This window comes from Necator americanus, chromosome IV, assembly GCF_031761385.1.
Source record: "Necator americanus strain Aroian chromosome IV, whole genome shotgun sequence".
Lineage (NCBI taxonomy): Eukaryota > Metazoa > Nematoda > Chromadorea > Rhabditida > Ancylostomatidae > Necator > Necator americanus.
In genome coordinates, this window is record NC_087374.1 from 26030251 (window position 1) to 26049405 (window position 19155).

A 19155-nucleotide genomic window follows, 5' to 3' on the forward strand; every position below is an offset into this window, starting at 1 on the left:
AAGCAAAACTCATGATGGGTGTTGGAATTTCCTGTCCATTTAACATGGCCTGCGAGCTGCTCAAATATGTCATGGAGCCTTCTATCTACTACATAAACCTTTTAAATGATGTAGCGTCCTAGGCTGCCTTGCAACTGCTCACGCAATACCATACTTCATCAAACTTGTACGAGCTGACCACTAGGCAGATCATGATACTGATAAACGAGTGTGTAAAACGCTCATTCTCCTATGGTTGGGACAGTGTTACCGACGACTTGTAGGGCTTATAACGAGGCAAGGCAGGCACCCATTCGCGCCATTGTTTTCGAGCCTAAAATCGAAAAACCTCTACTGGATCGCAAACCACTGCTGTATTCTCGTTACATAGATGATTGTTGTGTCATTTGCACAGCACTGCAGAATTGACCTGTACGAATGTTCTCGACCAGATGCGCCCGCACAATGAGTTCACAAAGCAGAAACCTAAAGCGACCTAAGTGGCGTTCTAAGATTGCTCATCTATTTGTGAAATGGGACATGGAAGGCCGAGTGGTATCGAAAATCTAATGACAAAAACATCTTGGTCAGCCATGGACTTGTGTGAGATCAAAGCTTTCCACCCTACTCTGAGCACTTCGTAATCAGAGAGAGCTCTGGAATAGAAGTAAAAGTCACGATAGCGTCCTTCGAGGTATCACAGCACGAAGACCACTAGAAAAGTTTCCGATAACCTCAAAAAGTGCAAAAATGAACACAATGTGTGAGTGAATTGCGATCACAAACAAATTACTCCCATATCAGGACTTCAGTGGATTTTGATCTGCGAGGCGGCCCATTAGGTCCCTTATGGAACCATTCTGACTTACAGGTGTATCACGAGATGGTCTGCCACGTTACCACGTTTGGCGAGCTTTAGCCGACGTGTTGTTCTGTGAAATTGCAAACAGTCTGAATATTATTAATATAGTGTGATGAAGTGTTTGGAGGCGATAGATCACTGATAACTTCGATTTTCCGAGTTCTGACGAAGCACAATACTGAAACGTTAGCTGCTAATAAAGGAAGAGTGATTCCAATCTTGGCTACAGGTCAAGCAAATCAATAAAAAGCCAATTAACGTTAAATGAGTGCCGTGAATGAGTAAGTGACGTTGCAAAAAAATGTGGAATTTCGATTGCACTTCTTCCCATATAAATTAGGTTCTGATTTGTTAGAATGAATGGTGAGTTACATGTTGAAAAATAATGTCAAAGTAAAGATGGAACTCCCTAGACTATTTCGGACGCATTCGCAGTAATTACAAGAGAGTGACTTTGCTAGCGTAATTTCGGCCTCGAACGGCATCAGTTCAATCACCTCTGAAGACAAGAAAACCTGACAAGAATTTTTAGTCATTAAAAGGTTAGCACATGGACAAAAATCTGCGTCGTTTATCATCAGCATGCATTCCGTCACAATTTCTCTAAATCCTCTTCCAGAAAATTCTGATTGTGTAAATATTTCCTATCTACATAAAGTGGTCTAACTAAGCAGAATTTCTTTGCTCAATACTAGATAATGTTCCAAGCCAGCTGCAGTCTGTGGATTCTCTTCATCTTCTTCACGATACTTCACTACTTAATAAGCCTAAGGTGGCTGGTAGTCCATCCGGATGGCTGTAGAGGTGGAGTTTGAGAATTTTCTGAAGGGAAATGGTTCTACCGATCATAGTGTTTTATTTCTAAGATTGTGTCCAAACACGTATTTGTGGGATTTTTTAGGAGTTTAAACGTCGAAACAATATAAAGTCTTTCCAGCGTAGGCTTAAGTTGACTCAGTTGACTTCTCGTAGCATGGGAGATATTAGGAACGAATTCAACTTCCACGCTAATCAATAAAGCCACTGGATCATTGACAAGGAGTGATTGATTTTGTGGCTGATCAGAGTTGAAGTAGTCTTTTAGAATAACAGACAAAAGGTGGAAATACTGAGAAGAAACCAGCAGAGTTGGTGGTGTATAAAACTTAGCTGAAATGTGGTTGCCATTCAAGGTAGTAGCAGAAGCTCTGGAAAGCAAAACTGAATTAAAAGTAAATTTATGGGTTCTTCAATGGTTATGAGTGATGAATGGTGTCTTTTTGGTAATTGACTACGAGAACTCAATATCCAAGCATTGTTTTGTTTAAAAAGTCTGTTCAAAAAGAAGGTATCAAGTGCACATGTTCGACGTTCAAGAAGCAAACTTTCTCTAAATTCCAACGAATCTTATTCACGGATACATAAGAAGATTCACATGCAGACGGCAAGGAACACCCAGGAGGATATAGATCGTTGAAGAGTGATGACTCACATGTCCGTATCTATACCTATTATGAAAATAAATAACTGCAAACATTCTTCCACCACAAACATATATTTTTCCAATCACGCACCCACAGTAATGCACAGAACATTCAACTCGCTCTATGCAACAATGGTCGTTAATCTCGACATCTTCATAATTCTCACGAGACTCTTTAGATATGAGTTTGGAGTGCACTCGGACTATCCCAAGGAATCCCGTTTGCCAGCGCTTGGAACTACCTTAGAAGTTTCAATGACCTTTTTTCCGCCACTGTCTAAGTCTCCGTATACTGCAACATCGCATGGATTGAAAAGGAGAGCGGTGGCAAAAGATGGATGAATGGTAGTGGAATTTGCTCAGAATCAAAAAGGCTTCTTAACCGCAGCTAACGCTTGAGAGTGATCTGATAAATTGTTAAATAACAATAATATTTACTGCTTTTGTATGGTCCGGTGAATAGATAAATAATAATTATGAATAGTGCTTTAGAAAGGTGAAAGGATGGAAATGGATGAGAATAGAATGCACCTCTAAGCGGTATGAATGGAAAGTTGCTAGAGACCTAATTATGGTATGCAACTGGCTAACTTATTTCACAAAATGATGCTTTCTAAAAAAATTCTAACAAACACTTTCCGAACTTTGCAACTTATAAAGATATAGAATGTGTACCCAAAGAGAAAAGTCAGTGTGGTTCTGCACTTGCACTACCTACGTAGACAAAAACGCTTGAACCTTTCCAACAAACTTTCCAGAAATCAGTAAACTTTTACAAGCGCCTTCTAAAAGCAGCAAATACATTAGTTTCCATATTTTTACAGTTTTCCTTTTTAAGCGCATCTTATACAGCATTTCCCATAAGGATATCTTTTCATCTTATTCAGTGCATTCATTTCTTCATTTTTTTAAAGACTCAGTTTCATCTTTTATCACTGCAAATATGCAATTCTACTCGTTTTTGGCCATTACAGTGAAAAAGTATAGAAATGAAGGATGCTCTTTATAAGATAATGAAGAGACGGAATTACTCGTTGTTGGTTCTCATTTCACATTAATTATCTAAAGAGAACATGCGGTTAGCACAGTGGTCCACCAACGCAGCAATGCGGCTCCATTGAAGGGCTCCGGATATCAATCAGGAAGTCCATCGATGACAGCAACTCCCCTTCACCCGATTATGAGGCGAGCAATGCTGAGAAAATCACTCGGACATGCACAGCAAATCATGTTAACAGAACGAGTGAGGGTGAGGGCCACCTTGAAAAGCACTTGAAAAAATGATTGAAGGTCCTGTAACTGCGAAACAAGTTCTGATGAGCAATAGATGACCTCAAATTAAGCTCTTTGGAGGGATCCATTTCGCTTGTAGTACCTCTCCAGCTTGGTTCAGAAGGAAAAAGAGCAGACTAATCTTTAAGAAGTTTTTGAGGGCGAATTTTTGGTGTTATAAAATCATGGTGGTGGGTCGGGATCGGAGCGGTTTGCAAATATCACTGCTGAACCTTTCCTGAGTACGACTTTCAGAATAAAGCTCGCCAGCTAATTTTCGAATAGGTCAGGTTTTGAATGGAATGCGAATATTCAGCACCACAGCAGCGGAGCTCAATCAATCAGAATTCAATCAAATTCAATAGAATTGTCACATTATGTCAATTGCTATGCTCTCGAATGTTAACTCACCTCACACCGGATAAAATTCAATCTCATTACTCAGAGGAAGAAATGTCAACAAAACGCATTTCTGCTTTACTTCATCAATAAAAAACCATCTAAGGAAACACTCACTAATCTTCCCTAAAATAGACGTTTAAAAAAATAAAACTTTTCATTGCATTGCTATTGGTGGTGTCAAAAAGTTTGAGGTAAAGTGACAATCTAAGCTTCAATTAATTGCCCTCCTTTTTTTAATTTAAGAGTAATTATCCGAACCATAGAACGAGATGTCACTAGGTGCATTGAATTCAATGCATCTGACAATCACAGTCAAAATCAAAATCAAAATATTACTAGAAATGCAACTCCGTGTGATTGCTGAATAGCTCTGTTTCAAAGCCAATGAACTCGACGGTGGCGCTGACGCAGACCTCAGTTCGCGCATTCAAGAATTTCTCAGGCTTATCAGAACAAACCGAGTAGTGTAAAGAATAAGCATGCTTATGTAGTATAGGTCCAGCACTGTCCCCTTGTCTCAGAATGCTTGCCAGCCTACCATTCGAGAAGTGGATTAGTTCAGACTTTGATTTTTTGTAAAACTTCTTACCTTTTTTTTATTAACAATCATGTATCAATCATGTATTTTGTCTCACAGTCACAGCACAAACATTCCCAAAATTCTTTGAAGAACGATATGGTTTTTTTTAAAAATTTTTTTGGAAAAAAATTAAAATTTAAATTTTTAAGATTATTTTGTCGAAGGATAGTCAGCTATCAAGGATTTTTTTTATAGGAAAAGGAATTTTTTTGGGGGGAAAAAAAAATGTAATAAAAAGAAAAAATGTTCTTGAATCATTATCAGATCATGCTCTCAAACCATCTTTTATTCAACCTGACCCCCGCTGCGTGAAGCGACTGGTGAAGTACACAGCATTCTGTGTACTTGCTAATCAACTCCACTATGCAATGATTTCCTTAAGGAATAGTCTTCTAACTTCTGCAATCTTTTCTGAAGATTGTGTTTCTCCTTACTCAATGAAACTAATAGTTTGATAGTGTCATTAAGGACTACCTACCTGCGAAAAATAAAGCTAAAGCAGAGCTCTAGAGTAAACATCTGTACTCGACGACCCAAAGGAATGCTAGAAAACTTATATTTAGCCGTGTTTTGGAGATCAAAACGATGATCGTCAACGTCAAGATATGAACTCATACTATCAGGGAAATTATAAGAAGTTTGGGATGCAAGCTAAAGTTATCGTGTTCGAACAGCTGATGTGATACATAGGAATAAACCGGTTAGCTGCTGAATTGGAACAGATTGGCATCGCCTATATGTGGTGGGTATAACTTTGACGAAGTCCAGAAAATCCTAGAGAGGCCAAAAACAACAAAATGACCCTAAATTAGGACCTTGAACAAGAGATTCACGCAAAACTTCTGATTCACGATTTTCTGATTCAAGTGAGTTCTGGTATTTTATGGAAAAATAAACACATTATAATATAAGAGAGTAAGAGCGACTCTATTCTAGACGATAAATTACAAAACAGTCTTTGTTCTACGAGAAGTGCGTTCGAAAAAAGGGAGAGAACTGCTCAGTGAGAATCAAGGATTAAATGGGGCAAAGCTTTCATAGTGTTTAGATGTAAATGTATTACTTCACAGTAGTAAACGAAAACAAGCTGGAGAAACCGCTGCTTCCGCGGAACATGTTTTGGTGAAAAGCCTAGAGTCCATCTAAATAGCGTTTTCCAGCTCATTTAACAGTGAACCTCTTAGAGCCGATGAATGGCCAAAAATGAGAATGGGTGAGAAGAAAAGTACAGGATAGAGTACAAACAAGATGTCCGTAATGGCCATGAGTGAGGAGGAACTTCTTGGCTACACAATTAAATTTGAAGGGTATCATCATTGTTGATTTTGGCACTACCAACTTCTTCATCTACATACTTTTTGCTGCAAAAAAAAACAATCTCAGCATCTTGAAGATATGTGCACGTACTCAACCTGAGGTGGTAAAAATTGCAGTCCAAATATTTTAACTCTTCAAGAAGTCATTTTACTAAGTACGGCAGCTGCTGGTTCGTTGATAGGGAGTTGTGAGTGTTGGAGGTTGGTAGGTGAGCAACGAAACCTTAAAAAGAGACAGCAACATAATTATTCCTTCAGAACTCATAAAAACTGTAGCAGCATCCGATTCGACACGCACGCGTGCATAAGTGCGTACCTATGCATGTACAGGGTACGTATGTACAACAACACGCACATACTCAAATAAATGAATAAATATGAAACTATTTCGAAAAAAAACTAATAACTAATTGGACAAAATATTACATAGGGTGAGAAAGTGGCTGGACGAGATTTTGTGAATAAGCAGACCTTTAAAATAAACTTTTTAGTAAAGTAAACAAGACGGAGCTCCCTTCTTTTTTGAATACATTCGAAGGCATCAAAATACGACCGCTAAGGGTACTTGAATTTAAGTGTTGGGTTGAGAAATAGGTCAAGAGCGTTTCTTTTTTGTTCGGAATGAAAAATGCATATTGAAATAACGAGCAGTAGCAAAAGTTATATATCACTTGGTAGAACATTTTTCCTCTTTAAAAAACTAACGCTTTCCAAGTACTTTTTTATGAACTCATATTATGTGTACTTCTATTCTCATGTGTATTTCACTCCAATATTTTCATTCATTTCATTTTCTTTTCATTTCAAATTTTCACTTTTCTACTTCCTTTGTTTTCTCCACTCCATCGGATTGTAAGAGAAGTTTCGTTGTAACGATCTCGACTTCATTCCAATTCCGGAGGGCAAATAATGAAATTAAAACGAAATCTATTGAAACATCAAGTACAGCACAGACGAATGTGGATAGAACTATACATATAGGTAGGCAAAGTCCACTTTTATGATCTTTATCTTCAATTTCAAAAAAAAATTACTGTTATACGAGCATAGAATTCTCTTCTGTACTTATTTCCTTGCTTTGAAATGCAGTATTCAATGCGAAATAACAGCACAGGCTCGGTCTGCGATGAAAATAACACGACATAGAACTTTTCAAAATATTTTCTGATGAGCACCTTTCTTTTGAAAAAATCAGCTTGTTACTATTATAGAATTTTCAATAAATCGGAAAAAATAAGCTTTTTGTAAAACCACATGAGAAGTTTTGGGAGAACTGACGTTCTAGAGGAATATTGTTCTGGAAGCATGGCATTCTCCTCTGTGATATACGACAGAAAAGAATGCCGTGCTTCTAGAGCAGCAATAGCTACAGCAATAGCACGGTCTATGGCCTAGTGCATCTGCCACGGCGGCTTGAATATCCTTCCATAGAGAATGATGAGTTGTGTGGTAAAAATCTGGATAATACAGAATTTTTCGGAAATAAAATTATTCAGTAGGTTTCCTTCACCAGAAAAAAAACCATCTGCTTCATATCTGATGAAATTCTCGATGAGTCGCGAAAGATAAGCTCTTTGTAAAACCACGCCGAAATTTTCAAAGCTGACAGCAGCTGGAACATGTTATAAGAAAATCGAGACACCTCATAGGTCCGAAACCGTTCTACGAAGTGATATGTCAACAGAAGGCACCCTCATATGAGAACGATTTACGAACTTTCAAAAATCACATTAAATAATGTAATTGCTGTAATTGCTGTAATTTTAGCTGTGAGAGGGAGAAAATCAAGCTAAAAAATAAAAAAAGGGGTCTCACAACAAAGTTTTCTTACAGTTCTTGTAGGAAGTTTTTTTTTAGCTACTGACGCCAATCTTTTCTGAAGTTGAAGCATATTTCTCCAGTCAATTGTTATGACCTGTAGATGTGAGAGGTATCAAAATGACTGGGCAATAACCTGCACATTGCGAGCATGTAATATGTAACCATACGAGTTATAGTATATAACAATACGAGTATGTAGTGTGGGGCTGAGTATACGAATCCGACTGCTACCTGCTCGCGGTGGCGCTGCTCGTGCTTAAAGGCAACATCCCACGAATCTGAGGTGGTACGGATTTCAGGTGGTGTGTGTATGTGTGTGTGTATGTGTATGTGTATGTGTATGTGTATGTGTATGTGTATGTGTATGTGTATGTGTATGTGTATGTGTCTGTGTATGTGTATGTGTATGTGTGTGTGTATGTGTATGTGATGTGTGTGTATGTGATGTGTGTGTGTCACGAAAATACTCCATAATGATGCAAAACTCTGCACCAGTGAGGTGCTGAACCATCGCCATACACCTGATAGGCCAGCACTCTACCTTTTATCCATTGTCCTAAGTTGTATAGAGATCGATGTTAGCTTTGATAAGGCGAGATAGTTTGTTTCATATGTCAGTGAGGGCAAATAAACTTTTATGTTAATGTATACTTCAAAATTTGCGAACTATCATGCTATATAATAACGGACTTATTCTGGCATGTGTGTGTCTCAGTCAAGAAATTCCAAAAGAGAGGGAGACAGATAGTATGGCGTCGGTTTTGTGCGCTGGAGCCTCAATGCGGTAAAATTGGGTGAGACGGGTCCTAGTTCGACGAATTCGTGCCCCCGAGCCGGATAGCTGTAAAATGGAGCGGGACGGGTCCCACGGGAATGGTGCGCCGGTGCGAGGAAGCTATAGAGCGGGGAGAGACGGGTTCCACTGCGTCGGATTGGTGCGCGGGAGCCCCAAGGCGGTAGAATGGTTTTTTCGCATTTCCCAGCATGTCTCCTGATGCTGCTAACATCCTTTCTTCAAAAAGAGGAAACAGGCGTGCGAACGGCTGCTTAAATACAATACATAGTAGTCAACAGTTTACGCGATCTGACCTAGAACGTTATTTTTATTACTACGATAGTGATATTCACGTCACTCCATGTTAGCACATCATTCTTTGCTAATAGTTGAGGAGACTCATACTTCAAATAATGTTTCCAAGTTGTGGAGGTTTGAGAGAAACACAGATGTAAAATTAAGCTGGATTGCTCTGGAAATATGGAACTGAGCGTTTAGAGAAAAACTGTAAAATCTTTCATCTATGCTTAAACTTTCGAGCAAAAAAATTGAAGAAAGCGTTGATAGAAAGAAAACAACTCTAATTTTACAAAAAAATGTGGCTACTGTTATTTTTTATTGATCGGTGAAGGCGAGCGAAGCGAACACCAGAAAAAGCTTGAAGTCCAGCTTTAGCCGGACGTTCAGGCTGGTTATCTATATTAGCGTAGGGGGTGATTTATATTAGTCGCTGTAGCATTTCAGATAGTTTTTTTTTTCTTTGGCCCACTCCAAAAAAAAACCTATTTTTGGAACCAATCTACTTTCTTGAAGAACAAGAATCTCTAAGGAAAACATCAAAAAGACAAAATCATTTGAGCACACCGGAATTTCGTCTAAGCTAACGGATTTTGTCTTTATCTTTTTTCATGAAGACTCATACAAAGACATGCTTTTAGGATATGAAAGGTGCCGACGTGGAAATGGCACTGCGAATCGCTATAGGAACAGTCAAAATTGGCTGTCGAAAAACTCAGTGGAAGACTGAATTATTGGAAGGAGAAGTATTAGTATCAAAAGGAGAATCACTCTTAGTACAACACATGGTGTGACTGGCAACGATCTGAACGTCCAACTAATTTCAACCAATTCTGTTTGTAAATATAGTTCCACGTTAATTCTATGAATAAGAGCAGAGTACTCGAGTCAGGAGTGGGTGAGTACAGTTCACCAGCATCTTGTCGATGCCAGGTGTTGGAATGAAATACGCACATTTCCCACCTACAGTCTGTTCAAAAGATCTCTGCCGCTCGTCGTGTACTGTGCGATTTTGAAGAAAAGCGATAAGAATCAACAACGTTCGGGCAGAGGAGCATAGAGTACGCCTGTGCTCAGCCGCCTGAGTGAGTCACTCTCCATAAGCTCACAGTATATTTTGAACGGCTTGCACGTTACGTATGGTAAAGTCAAAACGACATGAAGCACGGTGCAGTTGCGTAAGTGCTTGCACTCGAAGCGGTGCCGTGGAGCGTAGCGGTACGGATCGAGTGAAGATCCATCGTTCATTGCTGCAGTTCGCGATGGTCCCACCTCGATTCCAACCGCTATCTCGACAGCGCCGCCACGAGCGTAACCGCCTACGCGGCAATCTTTATGTCGTTTTGACCCGATTATACGTTTTGCTTGCACGATGTGTGAGCAAAACTAGTTGATCAAAAATTTAGGGGGACTGTAGACGGACCGGACGTTGAAATGGAAGATTTGGTTAGAATACGCGTCTTTTGACGTTTTTGAGGGACTCCATGTGCATAACTACAATCAGTGTCTCCTAGAAGGTAATTTCATAGTGAAAGGCTGGAAATGCTTCTCCTTATACAAACCATTTCTAGTGGAATGGTCGGGATATTCGTGACGGTCAATCTGCTACAGCAAAACTGTCACGAAGATTGGAGAGAAAGTGGGAAGAAGTTGTTCAAATGAACAATCCACCAAAGTCTATGAATGTCTCTAGATATATGCTGAGCAAACCCTTAACGCACGTACAGTGACAAAATTGAACTTCAACTTTGTTATATTCAGGTATAGTCTGGTTACCCTATTGTGGTTGTGCCACGAGGAACGGATCGGTATGAAACAACTTGATGTCGGGATCCTTCCTGAACCAACAAACAGTCTAATAAAACATGTGTTACAACGTTAAGTTAGGGTTGATGGTTAGACCTCAAAATTTCTAAAAATAATAGAACTGGCATTTTTTATTTAAAAAAAAGAGAACAAAAACTTCCCTCAACCCGTGCATTTGGTAGAAGGAAAGGTACAACAAAATGATAGTTGTTATTAGTATTTGAAGCAACAAACACCAGAATTTTTATAGTAGTAAGAGAATGAACTTTTTCAGCAGATAGTTCAACTAATTGATAAAGACAACGAGCCTTGTTTCGGTTGAAACACAGAACATGATGCCAAGAATTTGAGCGCGGGTGATGCAAAAAGTCCCTAGCTGGAAAATGGCTGATTGGACGGGACACAGTCGCCATCTAATGCTCACGGCAGTAATTTCATATGCATGAAGAACCTCCCGAAACCCAGGAACGATAAATTAACCTAGACAGAGACCATTTTTCATCATTAAACTCACATCTAATACACACACGCAAAGCTTGGATATTAAGTGCAACTGTAGCTTCATAAACTGAATGAGTGTCTGGGAAAAGACGAACAAGAAAGAAAAGATGTGCAAGAAAAATTACGAGAAATCCTAAAGGGGAGCATTCACTCTCGAAACAGTAAGTAAGTTAACTGTGACTTCTGAACAAGTTTTGGGAACGTTAAGCAAAATTTACTTAATGCAACTAAAAAAATCGAAAAATAAGCGCTGATCCTCCTCCTATAAAGACATGAACAGGATGATCTTTATGAATTGAAGTGATGTTATGCTTGCGAAGGCAAGAAGCAGCAGGACTGTAGTGACGATATTTTGTGCTTTCAACTCAAATTCACTTGTTCTGACGGAGGAAGCTTTTGTTGATTTTCAGTTTATCTGACAGTTTGAGTGAGTTTTTACGGTTTAGGTCATTTACTCAGAAAGAAACTTCACATTACGGCTCACGCAACATGCAATGAACATCGGTGAAAAAACTATCGTGGTGGTGTTTCTGAACACCAGAGCTTATCGCGTACGCTTTTCCGACCAAGGATCTTCGCAGAGAAACACGAGGCTCTAGTCGTAATTCGAGTACTTGATGCGACGTAGGCGAATGAATGGAGACCTCACTAATCAAATTTCATCGAAATCATTCTCGAGAAAGAGCGACATTGTTCGACTTGGAGGACCATTAAAAGAATGGTAAAAAGGGACACAAAAGTCATCTAGTTCTGTTCAATTCAATGTAGAAGCTCCATATATCTTTGGAAAATGTAAAAAGCGCATCTTTGCGGCGACTTACGAACACATCCTTGTTCTCCACAGTCTGTGGATAATCCAGTTATTTTTTTTTTCATTTTAGACCTCTCGAAACGAATGCTGAGATCAGAAAATGAGAGGGATCTGTGTCGTTGATGAAACCTGGGTGTTTTAATCCAGACTATTAAAGTAAAGAAAAGAACTGAATCTGAAATTCTTACGCAGTAAGAACAAAATCTAATAGATTATCTGGAATAAAATCGAGAAGAAACTTAAATTAGTTCCAGTAGAGAAGCCATACGAAAAGAGTAGTGGTCGTTCTCAAGAGTTTCACGTCCAGGAAAGTGAATAATTGTATGTTTTTTTTCTGCCACCTTTTATCTGATCCTTCACAAGGATCGATATGCAATGAGAGTGCTGGAGAAATTAAGACAGAATTTCCAACCAACGAAATAGTGCATAGCGCATAATAAATCTGAAAATCTCATCTTGCTTGAGGACGCAAGACATCATCAAGTCTATGCATCGAAATTACGCATTCCACACTAAATGCGGTCTAGAATCCCTCCTAAATGGGCGCAGTTTTATGACGCACAGACGGCCAAAGAAAAACTAAGTATTGGAGGTTAGAACTGATTGGTACTCTTTCTTTGCTTCCGAAGTTGATTTGCTCCAAACGGGGCTGAATTTCAATAAAAACAAATCCCTCTACTTTCCACTACTCTTAGCCACCTCTCGGAGCAAAACCACTCCATAACGGCGGTGTCTTGAAAGAGATGCTTTTATCTGCTTCCTCTCCATCTTCGGAGATCTTGAAGAGTGCCCGCCAAAATATGGGAGCATTAGTACGTCTCCATAAAAATCCGATGCGCTCACAAGTGTTCATAAGAAACGAAGTGTTTTAATAAGAAGTGGAATATATGTTAAAGGCAGCAAATTGCGAAATAAACGTAATCGGGAAACTTCTGGGGAAATATAGAGTTCAGGGTGTAGATCGCGAGCATAAGAGTGGTCTCACTCAATTCTCCAGAAAAACGGGAAGTGTTTGCTCCTACGAGGTACATTAGAACGCATCCTTCCGTACACGGTAACCTCAGCACCCATTTCCGACCGGTCACTCGCGGACGCGGCACGTGCACTAAAGCTTTCAGGTGCCTCGTAGGAACAAACACCGTTTCTCACGTCTTTTTTCAGGACGAATATGAGGAATCGAGCGCGGCAGCATTCACAATCGTAACTCACACCATGAATTCTACATTTTCCCCACAGTTTTCCCACCTGCATTAGTTCCGTCAGCTGCCTTTGAAGGAAAGGATGAACTTGAAAGGACATTACAAATTAAAACTTCCTCAGAATGCTAGGCAATTTAAAGTTTTTTTGTATTTTATGTACTATGATATTTAAGTGAATTATTTTATTGTTTACGTTAATAAAAAAAGTAAAAACAACACCTAATTATTTACTCTGGCAAAAGCGAGAGTAAATCTTTCCCCTTTTGCTGCCTTTGAAGGAAAGGATGAACTTGAAAGTGTGCAATTACACAAATTACAAAACTTCCTCAAGAATGCTGATGGCAATTGTCAGAGAAAAGACTTTTTTGTTTGTATCTTCTCATTTTCAGATGTACTATGATATTTAAAGTCGAAATTAATTTCTTTATTGTTTCACACGTTAATAAAAAAAAGTCAGGAAGATGACGATCATGACGCCAACCTACATTTAGAGACCAGTATCCCTGTTTACTCTGGCAGTAGCGATGCGCCTCCGATTGGGACTGAGCAGCTTCCAGCTGCATGGGTGAGTACTTTTGAGCGATAATTCTACTCGTCCTTGTGAGGATTAGACAATATTTTTCAGTTGCGCAGTAAAATTTCTTCCACAAGACTCCTACATCCGCAGTTGCTGCTGTCTTGTTTAAAAAGGATATAGCTCGAATAGTTGGGACCGGGAGACTGAGGGTAATCAAAGGTGATACCTGCGGTTAAGTGTGAGTAAATCTTCTGAATGAAGATGTTTTCGCGTTCAAGTTTATCATATCAAGGGGATCAGGAGCCGTCACCAACCAGCCTGGATTTTGGGATTTGTAGCCATGTTTTGCATTTTCTATGATAAAGTAACTTAATGGGAGATGGAGATCATAAGCGGTACCCCGTCCCCGGATCCCCCTGTAGGTTGACTTTATAAATGTTAAAATAAGAGGTGTTCTGCGTTTTCTATATGAAACTCACAAATTACACGAGAAACTCTAGTCACTAGTAGAAAAGACCAAATATCGACTTCTACGAGCGTTGCCTTCAAACCGATTTGAGTTGGAACTATTGGAGAAAATTGAAAAGTTTTTTTTCTCCTAAATTAAATCTCGCGCTAATTTCAACGGAAGGTCACGAATTTTCGAGAAAATGACAGAGATAAAAGCCTATTGTTGAGTCTCATTATGAAAGCAAAACATTCTCAATTCCTCACTCACCACAATGGAAAATGGAAAATTCACCTCCTCCTAAATGATGCCATGCGAACAGGAAGTAACCGATAGGGATTCTTCGGCAAAGAAAAAGTGAGTGCATCTTCTAAGTAGATGGCGATCACAAATTACGAACTTACGAGGGCGGCGCATTCATGAAAGGAGATGGAATGACGGCTGTAAATGTCTGAGTAGAAAATAGCTAGACTATTAACGTCAGCAAAACGTTATGCAAAATTCCGTTATTTCTCCCTCTCCAACCAATTGAACAAGAAAAATGCTCTAAAATTGAACAGAAAACTGATAAGTACTTGCTCTCTACACCACTCATGGATGTATGAATGAAATTGTTCCACTTTACTCCGAGCGATACTTTCGTAGCAGCTGTATCAAATGCTCAACAAAAATGTGAAGAAAATAGTCAAAATCCTAAATAGGGGTCGAAAAGGACGAGTCTTCTAAGAATTACTTAATTTTTTTTTCGAATGTTTCGAATTGGTTGGGAGCACATGCCATAAAGTCTATAGGAGGGTCCACACGAAGTGTGAAGGGCTATGAAAACATCAGAATTGTGGTGATTTTTGAGCCAAAGAAACGGATAAGAACACTGACAGGACCTTACTGCAAAATTGGGCGCCAGACCACGGCGCAAAGAAGACACTGAGTGGTGTGAGAGCAACCTTCGGATTTCTGGAAGAAAGTGTTCGGCCGTCAAACTCGACGGGTCTCAATCTTCTGGATTTTCTTGTCTGGTCGAATTTAGAGCAAAAAGTCTGGTCTTTCAAAGGCAGCATACCACGGATCTGAGGTGGTGCGGATTTCAAGTGGAGTATCCGTACACGGGGCGTAGATTATGGAGACGGTAGTTCCGCTCATCTCTGCCTGCATCACTGCAAACAGCCGCCTTCCCAATACTGTTTTGTACAACGCCATCTATTGCAACGCTCCACCCCTTGCGCCGCCTCCGCCCTGCGATTCGTCGAAAGTCAATTCGGACTGCCCCGATAGGCGGTAAGGGACGCTACAAGGGTGGCGCGTGCAAGGGTGGCGCGTGCAAGGGTGGCGCGCTGAAATAGAAGGCATCGTACAAAACAGCATTCAGGGGTTGGCTGCTTGCAGTGATTCAGGGAGAGATGAGCGGCACCACCACGGTATCCATAATCTACGACCCCGTATACGGATACTCCACCTGAAATCCGTACCACCACAGATTCGTGGTACGCTGCCTTTAACTCATCTCAATCTCATCTCACATCCAAAATGTAACGACAACTGCATTCTTTTTGACGGATGTTAGCGCATGTTGAATACCCATTTATTTTTATTTTACTTTTTTAATTTTTTTTACTTTCAAAGTTGTTTTCTCCAGGTCTGTAAACGATTTCTGCGCTTCGATAAAATTGGTCAGCAGTCGTTCCACCAAACCGGTGAGCAAAGTTGTAAGACAGTTTTCTACGAAATGAAGATGAACAATCATCGGCGATGGGTTCGCAGTCTTTTTATAACCATACATACTGTAGATGTCCGGGTAACGCTGAACTTTCATAGTTCTACTGATGATCGCTTCCCTCAATCAGGAAAAATATAAAGTAGAAGGACTTCACGGTCTCTACCATGGAATCGAGACTGTTTTTTTATTAACAAGCTTTATTCTTGTTTTTCTGACACTTTAAGGGAAGTGAAGGATTACACAGTCTTTCGGCCAAAAGATTCAGCACCGGATTTTAGAAATGGTCACTGATTCATCTTCGCTTAATACCACTAAAATCTGAGTTTTTTCCGAAGTAATAGACAAGGCCCCCCATTTATTTTCTTCAACAACCGGGATGGACAGGGATAAAAATAATCATCTTATAGTGATAAGGAAAAATATCATACATTTAATTACTGCTGATTGAACGACTACATATGTATGTATGTATCTATTTGTGCATACCCACTTATAAAAACAAAACAAACAAACACAATGAAAGGTACAGGGAAATAGAAACAAGGAGACGTGCATTTGAGTGAAGCACCACACAGTCACTACAGCCATGATACTATTTTCAAGAATTCATTTTTTTTACGATTTCGTGCGAAATTATTGTGTGACGCTGGTACCACCGACAAGTGTTACCAGCTCCTGGCACAGACGCATCATCCTGATATTAGTGAACTGATCTGATGACATCCTTCGGTGTCACGCTGCCGGGCATCTATTGTCGTAGGACTCGCCTCCACACGTCTCTCTGCCGTCGATTCATGGAACTGCCTCCGCGAACCTTGTGCCTAGACTGACTCGTACTTTCCGTGTGTGGTACAGACGTTCATGCATGGTGATGTGCCTGTCGACATTTCCGCACGTCTTTCCGGCCAGAAACTTCCAATCAAACGACTACAAAGTGAGAGCAAAACGATTTGGAGTTGCTGCGAACAAATATGCTCCGTCAGTCCAAATCCGGAAGCACGTGATTTTCGCACCTAAAGGTGAGCTATTGTCGGATAAAAACGACATGAAGCATGGTTGCGCAGGCGGTCCTGCTGGAACAACGCGGTTTCTGACCGTTCGCAGACGGCTTGCAAGCGGCTTGCTCGCAATTTGCAAAATTTTGCCAAGTGACGATATTGGTCGCAATTTTTCTTGGTTCTGATTCTTTTCTCTTTTCTTTCTGACCTTTTCGTCTTTTATGTACTTTTCCCGCATTTTTGTATTTTCTTTATTTGGTATGTATTTTCTTTTATTATAGAGATCTATAATGCATCTGTATTGCTCTTAAGTTATTGCATTGCATTTGCTCATGCTATGCCTTCCAAATTTGGTTTAAAATTGTATTTATTTCTATATTAATGTCCTTTTCTTAGTTTCTTTGCTTACCCTCCCTCCTTTACAAACGAAAAAAGAATATTAACATGAAAATAAATACATCAATAAAAATAGTGTAATGACTTAAGAACAATACAGATTCAATATAGATTTATGTGACAAACGCAAATACAGCGAAAATAACAAAAACTCAAAAAAGAAACGTGAAGGAAGAACGTGAAGAAACGTGAAGAAAATCAGAAAGAAAGGCAAAAAGAATGAGAGCAAACAAAAAATTGCGGCCAATATCGGTCCAGGTGATGTCACCTGGCAACATTTGGTAGATTCCCAAGCGAACCGCTTGCAGGCCGTGCGCGAGCGGCCAAGAACCGCGTTACTCAAACGCGACCGCTCGCGCAACCACACAACGTCGTTTTGACCCTTTTTTATACTAAGGGATTCGCCATGGCTCCGTGGAGTGGAACTGAGCGGGCTGCTCACAGTTTTTCCCATCGTATTAAATAGTAGGTCACTTCTGGAGATTTTAACGCCAACGTTGGGACCAGAAGAACGTCCGTAGAAATCTAGTTTCTATGAAAAAGGAGTGGAAGTCGCATTGGAGAGATACTACAATGGATAGCATGAACATTGGATAACATGAACAAGATTGGATTGTAGACAAAGGCGCATGGAAAACCAAGAGTTTTAAAGCGCCATGCGAAGCCTGTCTGAGTAAACTCTCGAGCTGATGCACCTTTGGGAGCAACTGGCAGTCACATACTCATATACGAGCTAGCGACGCGTGCAGAACGACAGACGAGGAGAAAATGTTAAGATAGGATAGTAGATAGATAGAATAGTATAACCCCAGCATACAGAAGGAGGATGGAGACGATCCTTCACGACTTCTACTCTGGTCTCTTTGACCACCGCGTCCGCTTGCCTTCTCACCACCTGAGGTAATCAGACAGATCCTTACTTTAAAATTCCGACTTGCCATCGTGTCGGTAAAAAATCATCCAGGGCAGAATCGAATCTGCACATCTGAAGAATCTGGCACCGCGTGAAGAGCTTAGACACTGCTCATCAACGATGCTGTGGCTCTTAACAGGTTGGAGAACGGTAGAGAGGGTCCCAGCGGATTCTTCCCCTGAAACATTACGTGTGGATATGCCGGCGGATACGCGAGCATACCTCGACGAGGTCACGCTTCAGTCGTTCATGGAGACGCAGACAACAGTCTTAGATGCTCTTCTGACCATAGAGAAGTAAAGAAACGCAAAAAATTGGGCAGTTACAAAGTACACGCCATTTAACGTAGTGTTCTAACAAGAAAAAATAAGTTTTGTCTAGATATTTACCTCCACAAAGCCTAGAAATCTTATCAAAGTCGAACTCTTTTTCTTCCTATAAGTTCGAAGAAGTCAGAGATACAGAAGGTCTCTCCGTACGCAAATAAATTAGGCTTCTGAAAAGTTTGAAACTCACTCGCGTTCCCTGTTTTTAACGAAAATCCTCATATACGTAATTTGAAGCTACTAGATGCATCTTTCTCTCATATTTCGCTCCTGAAGATTTATCCTGTTTCTGGTAGGTTACAAGTTTGAGATCACCTCACATCACAAAATTCCAGTGGATGTCTCCGAAACAATTTAGCAGTCCGTGTACTATATCCTAACCGGTAATGCAGCGTATAATGAGCGGTAGGTAAACAGAGTCAGCTATTTAGGTGCCAAGAAATACGGATCCCTTCAGGATACGCGCCATCGCTAATTGCTCTGAGGAGGCATGACCGGGGCATGTTCGAAATTCCGCCGGAACACTCTTTACACACACCCTCACAGGTTACCCATGGAAATAGAAGCTGGCTAATGATGTGATCACCGTCATCAATTGTCCTTGTATGAACAAAGAGGCTGCAGCTGGAGCAACTTGCTGGATCTGTGAGCGGAATTCCCATGTGCCCTGAAAAGTGAGAGCCGCTTTCCGCTCCGCTCACAGGTCCTCTCATCATCGCGACAGTCGCCCGATCTGTTGGCTATTTCTCATTTCTGACAT